At 37.1% G+C, this 10,961-nt stretch overlaps 1 pseudogene; it reads left to right on the plus strand.

Annotated features, from left to right (window-relative positions):
• Positions 1-1,810: 1,810 nt before the first annotated feature.
• Positions 1,811-10,234, plus strand: LOC133674067 (benzyl alcohol O-benzoyltransferase-like; annotated as a pseudogene).
• The last annotated feature ends 727 nt before the right edge of the window (positions 10,235-10,961 follow it).

The raw sequence follows: 10,961 nt of genomic DNA on the forward strand, positions 1-10,961 counted from the left end.
GAAGGGAGAGTGGCGGCTTTAGAGAAACTATTTAGGTTTAGGGCTTATTTTTTTCTGCCCCTTTTCCTCTCAAATTTTCTCCGCCTCCATGCTTGTAAATTTTATCCCTTCTCTCCTCGTGAGTAAATTTTTCTCCCCCCTCATTATTTCACTGTAGCATGGTATTTATAGAAGAAGTATTCCTAGGTTTCCAAATTAGTCCCTCGACTTTTCTTTTTCTTTTCTTTTCTCTTTTTTTTGTAATTTTGATTTTTCTTATTTTTTTGTATTTTTTAATGTGAGCAATATCAACGTCGACTCAAAAAATCAGTGATTGTAAAATTAACGCGTTTGAAATACCTTTGAAAACTTAAATTCTTCTAAGATGACATTGAAAATGCTAAAATTGATGCAAATATATCAAAATGCATTTTTTAGGGGTTTTCTTTGTTTTTTGCTATTTTTTATTTTTTCTGAAAATTTATCAAAAACATGGGTAAAAAATTAGGTAGCAACAGATGCCTCCTCTTTGCAATGCTTACGAAGCAAAAATTCCTCAATGTTTTGCATAGTAAGCTTGTAAAGAAAACAAAAGGTCTTCCTTGCTTATTGAGTGATCCACTCAGCCAAGGACTTCGCTTTTCAAAAGAAAGTGGTCTTATTATCTTGGGTGACCCACCCATTTTGAAGAAAAGTGGTCTATTTTCAAGGGCGACCTGCCCACACATTTACATTGGTCTATTTTCAGGGGCGACTTGCCCACACATACTCACATTGCTCTATTTTCACAGACGACCTACCCACACATACTCACGCTGTTCTATTTTCAAGGGTGACCTGCCCACACATTCTCACGCTGCTCTATTTTCATGGGCGACCTGCCCACACATAGTCACACTGGTTTATTTTCAAAGGTGATCTACCCACACATTCTCATTGTGGTCTATTTTCAGGGGCGACCTGCCCATACATACTCACGCTAGTCTATTTTCAGGGGCAACCTCCCTACACATACTCACGCTGGTCTATTTTCAAGGGCGACCTACCCACACATTCTCATTGTGGTCTATTTTCAGGGGCGACCTGCCCATACATACTCACGCTGGTCTATTTTCACGGGCGACCTGCCCTTTTGATTGGGTTAACTTGAGATCCCATTCGACGATCTCCTTTAACCAGTACCAAAATTAGGGTGTAGCTTGGTCCCTAAAATCCCATCTGGCGATTTCTTTTTAACCTAAGCTAAACTCTGTGTGTGGTTGGGTTAACCTGAGATCCCATCTGGCGATCTCTTTTAACCAGAACCAATACAAAAATGTGTGTGTGGTCTCATTGTAATGGGTGACATAACCAGATGAAAGATGATAAGTGGAAAAAATGATGGTCTCATTGTGATGGGTGACCTACCCAAGTGGAAAAAATGATGGTCTCATTGTGATAGGTGACTTACCTGGAAAACAAAATGATGGTCTCATTATGATGGGTGACTTACCCAAATGAAGAAAGATGGTCTCATTATGATGGGTGACCTATCCACATGCAAGATGATCAAAATATGAATTAGTCTCATTGTTATGGGTGACCTACTCAGGTAAAAACATGGAGAATGGTCTCGTTGTAATGGGTGACCTACTACCCAGAAAAAGATGATGATCTCATTATGATGGGTGACCTACCCAAATGGAAAGATGAAAGGTGGTCTCATTATAATGGGCGACCTACCCAAATGGAAGATAATGGTCTCATTATGATGGGTGACCTACCCAGAAAAAGATGATTTACCTGGTAAAAAGGCTTGGCAAGTGAAGTCTTGACAGGATAAGGCTGACAAATGGCGCTTCTTGATTGTAAGGTTGACTTGAAGACTCCTCTTGATGATAGGGTTGATCTCCTCTTTTCTTTGAGATTCTCATACTAGTAGGGTTCATCTCATTCTCTTCTCGTTCCAGGATCTAAACCGATTCTTTGTTATTATCTACTCAATGATTCTTTCTATCCCCCCCTCTTTGATATACATGCATCCTTACTTGATTTGAAATATAGTTCCCCCCCTCTTTGATATTCCATCATCATAAGGGTGCCTTTGTTTGCATTTCAAAGCCTTCTTTATTCTTTCAATGCATTGGCTCATTCATGTGCTAGCTATCACTCAGTTGTAAATGCAGTGCCTATCTTAGGTTGTCTTCGACGGTTACTGCTCTCGTTGTTTATCAAGCTTGACCTTGCCCCAAGTGTGGTGTTGCTCGATTCATCATGAAGGATTTTCTCTCCTGGATTCTTCTGAGAATTATCCTCTGATTGATTGAGTGCATCATACCAACACCCATCAAGATGGTCAATCAATCATAAACTTGCCTCTAGTTGAAACATACCTTTCAAGTATATGTTATCATCAACCTTCTTAGAAACTATCAAGTCATCTAAGCATGCATCCCATAGCTTGTCGTAAAGGCTCATCATTGTTACGCTCAATGTTTTTCTCAAAAAGTTCTCACCCATCTAATAAGATCATGAAAAGAAATGCATTGGAATTATCAATGATGTTCAATTTATCACCCATATTCATACGATGAAGTGCACCTTTGAGCTTCAAAACAGATAGTCTCATCGTCAATCTTGATGGGTGGGTGCTTTCTTTTAACATTCATTCAAATGAAACCGCACGATAACATCTGTCGGGAATTGTAACCATGTTTCAGAGGTTAAACCCTAGATGACAATATAAAGATGTCCTTCAGGTACATCTTTACTCTCCATTGCTGCCGAGGTTTATTGGATCATGGATTGTTCCTTGAACAATATTTTCCAAGCATGATTTGAATGTGCTCGTTTAATAATTGTCCTTCTTTGAACACCATTGTCCCTAACTCATCAATTCATCCTCTAATAATCTTTCATTACCCCCTAGTTGATCTGAATACTGCTTGTTTTCCTTCTCAGGGTCCACTGTGTTTGTTGTTACTCATTTTTGGACCCCACGTGCTGGAGATGGTGTATACCTTTTTTGAACCAAGTGTTGGAGTTTAACTCATGTTTGCTGGAGGATTGATAAAAGTAGAGAAAGAAATATATTTTTTTCGAAACCCTATTTGAGTTGTTTTCTGCTCTCTTTATCCTTCCCCTTTGCTGCCAAAATCATAAGGTTTTCTTAGACTGACTAGGGGTCTTCATAATGCTAAATTCGTTCCTTTGTTATCTTGTTTTTTAAGGTTGGATAAATCCCTTAAATTTTGCACTAAAAAAACTGACTCAACTGCTATCGCAATTTTTTGTTCCAAATTAGGCTCTGATTCTGACTTGGTTTCGTACGATATCTGACCATCTTAGCTATATTCTGTCACTCATGACATGTTGAAAAATTGACCTAGACCTTTATTGGGTCCTAGGGATCACTGATCTTAGGGCAGACTCTTAGTCAGATTTGGATGCTCGGCATTGTCAAATCAAGAACCTTTCTGACCAATGAGATTACTGCCAGATTCTGTTCTTTAAAAAGATTTTATCTCCCTTCAACTCCTTCATCAAAGTTGTAGTCCTAGACGCGTAGATAAATTTGAGCTTTTAAATTGCTTGATTTCGATATCAGAAGCTCAAGATATTCCTGTTTGAAATCTAGCATGAAAACATAGAATCCTACCGCGAGAAGGTTTCCAGCCGAGTTTGGTTGCAATTCTGTTATTCAAAAAGAATTTATCTCACTTTGAATCCATCATCAAAGTTGTAGTCCGGACACGTAGATGAATTTTGGATTTTGGAATCGCTTGATTTTGATATCAGAAGCTCAAGATCTTCCCGTTTGAATATCTAGTGTGAAAGCAAGGATTCCTGCCGCGAGAAGGATTTTTGCCCAAGTTTGCAGGGACACAATTGCAAGATGCTTAAAGATTGAAGACCAATTGCAAGCCAATTTGAAGTCCTTTTATGGACCAAGGACCAAATGGAAACGATGTTAAAATAAGGGAGTTGATTGAAGATAAAATTAGAAGAAATTTTACCGGGTGACGAAATTGAAGAACAGGAATTAGATCAGAAAAGGAAAACAATGCTTCCCCGTCTGCAATTCTTTCTTTCATTTTTCTCTACACAGCTACCCCGGTTAGCTACCCCGGTTATCTTCTTTCCTTTTATCTGCAAACCACGTTTTTATTGCCTCATTTTAAAGGGAGCAGCTGGCTCTATGGAAGGAAAGAAAAGAGCCGCACCATCCTCTAACTAGGAAAGAAATCACTGCTGATCATAGAATCAGAATCAAATATTCTGGTTTTCTATTTCTGCTACCCGATATTACACCCTAGAGTTAATGTAATATTTGTTTCCTAAATAAAGCCATGTATATGCTATATAGAAGCCTCGGCTGCTGACCTAAAGAGGGGGGGGGGGAGACAGAAAAAGAAAGACAAAAAACGCAAGAGAGGTAGGCAGTTAGGAGAGAAAAAAAACGCATAGAACAGAGGGAGTTTCTTCCCTCATCCTTGCGTTGCTGTGAGATCAGGAAGGCAGGCAGTAGAAGAGAAAGAAGAGAAAAGAAAAGATGAAAAAAAGAGAGGAGAAACAAGGAAGAAGCAGGGACTGACTTTCAGTCTTTGCTCCATTCTTTCTGCGAATAAAATCTGCAGAACAGAGGAGAAGAAGGTGCAGAAAACCAGAAGAAAGAGAGGAGACTGAAACAGAGAAAGGAGTCTCTCTTTGGGTACCAGAGGCGAGAAAGCAGAAGCTCTGTCCATGTCCATCAGCTCGTAAGTCATCTTTGGCATTCAGAACAAGCAGGGATTTGCAGACAGTGGAGGAGTGAAAGAGCCGGGGTCGCCAGCGGACCAGGTAAGCCGTGTCTCTCCTCTCCCAGTTTTTTTGCATTTTGCATGGTAAGACACTGGCATTCTTAGTTTGCATTTGTTACTGTTCAAGTGAAATTTAATTCACTTGAACAGTAACCAGGGAAGGCAAATTCACTTGAACGTGTATTTAATTTTTTTTTTTGTGTTTTTTTTTTAAATATCAATCTCGTATTTATAATACCTGGTTTTTCGACGCAATGTGACAAATATACATATATATCAAAAAAAAATATTTTCTTGTGTGTTGCATACGGCCAATACCCTAACATGTTTTGAACGCTGTTTTTTTTTTACAAAAAATATTGAAAGTTTTGAAAAATATGTTTTCGCATGGATTTCTTAAACACAACAAAAATTGTTTTATTTCATTTCTGGATTTTACAACATGTTTGTAAAACTCCAAAGGGTATTGGCCAATATTCCAAAAAATATAAAAATCTTATTTTGGAGGGAATTTATCTATTATTCACCGCTAATGTTTGGATACAGAAATCCTTAAAGGACGTATATCCAAAATATTATTGAGAATAATTTATTATTATTCACTATTAATATTTGGATAAAGAAACCTGGGGTGGTAAATATCCAAAATAATTTTCTAAGAATAATAAATCCGCACACATCCTTGAAAGAAGCCTTGATTATAATCGAGGACATTTCAATTTTTTTTACTCCACGGTTCACGAACCGTGAGAGTATAAAACACTAAGGCCAAAAAAATTGGTTTTTTTAAAAGAGCCCTAGATTTCTAAATTTTTGTCCCTCCTCCTTGTGATTTACGAGTCGCAAACTCTTGAAATACTAAGGGAAAAATGAGCTTTCGAAGCACATGGAATCTCCTTGGATTTCTATCTTAATAAATTTAGTTTGAATTAAACCTAGGAAAACTGATGGGATTTAGAAAACACTAACACCATAGCAATTATAAAGCAAACCAAACACCAAGCAGCTTACCTTAGGTAGGGCGTACTAGGGGTGCTAATACCTTCCCTTTACGCAACCAGTCCCTTGCCTTAGAATCTCTAAAAGACTAGTTAGGGTTCCTAGTGACCAAAATACTAGATGGCGACTCCCTTTTACACAAAAAAAACAAAAAGGCCCTGAAACCAATCGAGGGTTCGCTGCGACGCCGTGCTCCGCTCACGAGGGTGCGACAGTATTGCCCCCAGGTGGTCAACTTTTCAAGAAGTGTCGAGAAAAGTTGATGTCATTCTTATCAAAGATTTTGCAAATTTGATCGATATTCATCTTGTTTGACAATCTTTCTTGTTCTGGAATCAAATCTCATATTTCAACGGTCATGTCTATTTAAGTCTAATTGCTGAAATGAAATCAGAGAGATGTCCGTTTTTAATTTTTTTTTTAATTTCAAGCTTCCTCGATCAAAGATCCTACACACATTATTCAATGCAGTCCTTTGATTGTCTTGTATTTTGAAAACAGAAACGACCCATTGTAAGATTAAAATGACTTTTTTCATGGTTCTTTGTGTCAGTTTTAATCTTTGATCTTGGGTATATCTTTTGATGGTTTGCGATGAGGTGACCTTCTATGAATTTCAAAAAACAAAAGACTCAAGTCAAAACTTGAGGATTCATCAAGAAAGATTGTTTTCTTTTTTAGCACCAATTTTATCAGCATGCATAATAACAAGTAGCTTAATCCATTGATGTAACCATATTATTCGATAGTTTCACCCACATTTACCTAATGTTTTGTCCATGTTTTATATATAAAATGCCTTGATATTCTTTGTTTTATGTTTTGAAGGCATTTTTGGATGAAAGATGCAAAAAGGAGTAAAATGGAGGTAATTGGCAGATTTGACGTTCAGTCGATGTTTTGTGCAGAGCGTGAGTTCTAGAGATCGAAATGAAGTGATTCCAGTGGCACTAAAAAGCTAACATCCATACCTTTCTGGAAATGTAATGCAAGAAAAATAAAAGGAGAAAAATCATGGAAATCACATCCTGCAAAGTCAAATCTCGCATTCTGCCAGTATTGACCTTTGGTCATTCAAAATTTAATATCTGGAGCTACAGAAGTCAAATTGATGCAAACTCAATTTTATTGGATTCCTAATTCAAAGACCTATCCACGCTCAAAATTTCAGCCAAAAACAATGTCATATGAGGGAGATATGATTTTTCAAAGATGACAACTGAATTCTGCCAGCAAACAGGTTTCATGAAGAAACGAGTCCAAATTACATTCCAAAGCATCAAAACCGACATCCAAGTTTTAATTTCAGCAATTTAGCTCCTCAAGAACATCAATCCAGAAGGTCAAGGAAGGCAGCCACCAACCTCAAGCCACAACCTCAAACCACCAACCACAAACCAGCTGCCAGCCACCAGCCGCCAGCCGCCTTCACACTACCACCATCTCTTGATGTTCACACTTGAACTTTGATTTTTCTTACTTACAATTTGTGTATAAATAGGCAGCTAAGTTTATGCTATGAAGAGAGCCAAGAGAGAGGGAGAGAGAGTGCAGTAGAATCAAAGAAAGAAGGGTGGCAGCCATAAGAGAAGAAACACAAACTCTCCCCTCTACAACCCAAAAATCATGTATTCTTTCATCTTTAGGAGTAGTTGTTCAATAGATATGCAAGGCTAAGCTCGTTTTCTTGGTTGCAAGGACGCAAACACCTTCAGATTTCAAGAACTGTGAGATTTATTCTTCCATTTATTTTCAGTTTGTATTATGAATGCGTATGTTTGTTTTCCAATGCATAGTTTCTATGATTGTTTATCTTAATTGCTAGAGCGGACTGTAAGTTATTATTGTGAACAATCTATTGCTAAGTTTGATATCAAAACCGGAGTTATGGTATATAAACTTGTGAAGCAACTAAGCTTGATAATTGTAGCGGAACTACGTTATTAAACTTAGGGAGAACATTCGATCAAATGCAACACAAGCTGACAACTTGGTTGTTAAGATTAATGAATTTATCTAGATCTTAAGGCTGCCATTGGAATAAATCATTAGTGCGGACACTGTGATTGTTTGTTGGTTAGAGTTAGTTATACAGCGGATCTGTTAATTAACCAACGTTAAGAAAGATAAAAATTCAGAATATAAACTGGAGTTTCGTTTCAAGGATCAGTTCTGATTTCTGTTGGTTGATGTGTGCTTGCGACCAAGGTTTGTTTTCTTGATATATTTCAATTTCAATTGATTTTATTTGCTATTGTAATTTCTACCATAGTTTAGATCATTGCAAATCAAACCCCCCCAATTACATAACGTATAGCATAAAAATCTGAACTAAACCTTCCTCGTGGGATCGACCCCTTGCTTGCTCTATACTATCTTGTTTATTTTAAGCTAGGGTAATTAATTTGTGCGACCGCGACATCGCAACATCCATGAAGCCACGACTCTTATGGAAAAGCTCTTCAAGTTGCTTACTTGATTAAAAAGGGCTTTTTAAAGCATGTAATGCAAGCTATAGTTCATGGCTATGAAAGAAAAGAACATTCAGGCTCAAAAGGTGTTTGAGGGTTTCAAAGACCTATGATCAACATTAACTATTCATCAACTCTCTTTCTCTTGTTGTCATTGTAGAGAAAGTGATACATAACCTTAATTTCAAAGATCAGAATTCTCTTAACATAGATCATAATTCTAATCTAACTTTTCTTTGATGAATAACCAATCTAATCTTTTTGAAGACACTAAAGGCTTTATCATAGATTCACCAAAAGATATGAAGCTTGATTTTTTTTTTACTTTTGGCATTTGCTGTGTCTTTCTTCAACTGAAACCTCTTTTGCCCCACTTAGAATTGATAGGCATTCTCCTTCCATTCCACTCTTTTTTCTTTTACATAGCCTCCCTCAAAGTTTTCTTGGATGGCCCTCCATCTATGGCTTTTCTTGTTCTAGCCCTTTCTCAATCATTGAACTTTTGTTCTAAACCTTTCTTTTATCCATTAATTCTATAGTGTCTTCAAAATATCTCTCATTTACACCCAGTATAGGGTGTGATCCTAGTCAGGATTTTTTTTTCAAAGAAAATATGTAACCAGGCTCAAAATGGGACTGCAAGGGATAATATTTCGAGAAATGTGAAAGGATAACAAAAATGGTCTTTTCTCATTTCAAGCAAGGTCGGTTAGAACCGATAAATTTTGACCTCATCCAGCGTAATGGTTGGGACTTGTAAGAGTCAATGATTCATGAGTCCATGAATTCAGACAGCTTTCTGATATTGATCACCAACTATACCTCCAATTTCAATCACCAGGTTACAACTTGTATGCACACAATCCATCAATGCAAGGGAAAGATCCTGTGAAGGTAATAAAGGAGGCATTTGCGCAGGCACTTGTGTATTATTACCCTTTTGCTGGTAGGATTAGACAAGGGCCAGACAATAAGCTTATAGGAGAGTGTACTGGTGAGGGTGTCTTGTTCATCGAAGCCGATACCGATGCCACGGTCGAGCAGTTTGGTGATCCAATTCCATCTCCATTACCATGCTTTCAGGAACTTCTTTACAGCGTCCCAGGATCAGAAGAGATCCTCGATACCCCATTATTGCTTTTTCAGGTACGTATAGGACATTATTGGCTCATGTTTATTTATTCTTTCATTATTATTATTATTATTATTATTATTATTATTATTATTATTATTATCATCATCGAGAAAATTCAAAAATATAATTAAAACAATGATGGTAATATTCCATCAATTACATTCTCATTAAGTATTAATAATTTTACATTATATTAACAGGTGACACGCTTGAAGTGTGGTGGTTTTGTACTTGGGCTCCGTTTTAATCACTTAATGAGTGATGGACTCGGCATGCTTCAGTTATTGAATGGCATAGGTGAGATTGCAGGACGTGCTCAATCCCCTTCAATTCTACCTGTGTGGCAAAGGGAACTCCTCTGTGCTAGGAATCCGCCACGAGTTACATGCAGACACAATGAATATGGTAATGATACTCCTGTTGCTGTTGATCCTATAGCCAAGGTGCCTAAATTCCGCGGCGAGGTTCACGCTGGAGCCCACCGTAGTTTTGTTCTTAACCGCAAGGAATTATCCAACATTCGTAGATGGATTCCTTCTCATTTACACCCATGTTCAAATTTTGAGGTAATAAGTGCATGCTTATGGAGATGCTATGCCATAGCATCTCAAGCGTTAATGAGGAGATGCGCATGCAAATACTCGTCAACGCACGTTCCAAATTTAACCCTCCATTACCGAAAGGATATTATGGTAACGTGCTAGCTTTGCCAGCAGCTTTAACAAATGCTAGGAAGCTTTGCTTAAACTCTTTAGGGTATGCATTGGAAATGATATATAAGAAATGCCAAGAATAGAATAACTGAGGAGTACATGAGATCATTGGCTGATCTAATGGAGATAACCAAATGGCAGCCTATAGCGTTGTTGTAACCCATTTTTGGGTCCCCACACAAAAATAAAAATAAAAATAAAAATATATAGCCAGAAGAAATTAGAAAAATAATAGGAGGTTGGAGCGCTCAGAAAAGGATCAGAAAAAAATTGATTAAAGAGATTCAAAACTACAAGGATTGAAATTTTTTACAGTATATACTTGAATGATGAGAGCCTTGTGGGAAAAGAAAATTTAATTTGAAGAGAAAAATCCAAAATTGGATGTTTATGGACTTAATTGGATTTTATTGAAGGTTTAATTGAATTTATAGAGGGTTTGATTGCAAGAAAAATTGATTTTTAAGTCAATTTGAGCTTTAATTGGAAGAAATTAAAGTTCTGGGGTCAAATTATAATTTTTAAGAGTTGATTTGGTCAAACCAGGGGCTTAATTGCATAAATATTGAAGTTTAATGGCCAATTAGGGACTTAATTGAGGAAATCTAAAACCAAGAACCAAATTGGAAAAGGCGCGTAAATAGAGGGGCTGTAATTAACCCAATCAGGGGCCAAATTGAAGAAATTAGAAGTTTATTAGTCAATTGAGGGTAAAATTGCATAAATTAGAGACCAAGGACCAAAATAAAAAAGGTGGCCAAGTATAGGGGCGACTATTGAAATTGGCAGGGATGCAATTGAATTAATTCTTAAAATCCAAATTACATTGTGAGGACTTAAATGAACAAAGGATAAATTAAGGACTGATTTGGAAAAAAATTTGCTG

Source organism: Populus nigra, chromosome 1, assembly GCF_951802175.1.
Source record: "Populus nigra chromosome 1, ddPopNigr1.1, whole genome shotgun sequence".
Taxonomy (NCBI): domain Eukaryota; kingdom Viridiplantae; phylum Streptophyta; class Magnoliopsida; order Malpighiales; family Salicaceae; genus Populus; species Populus nigra.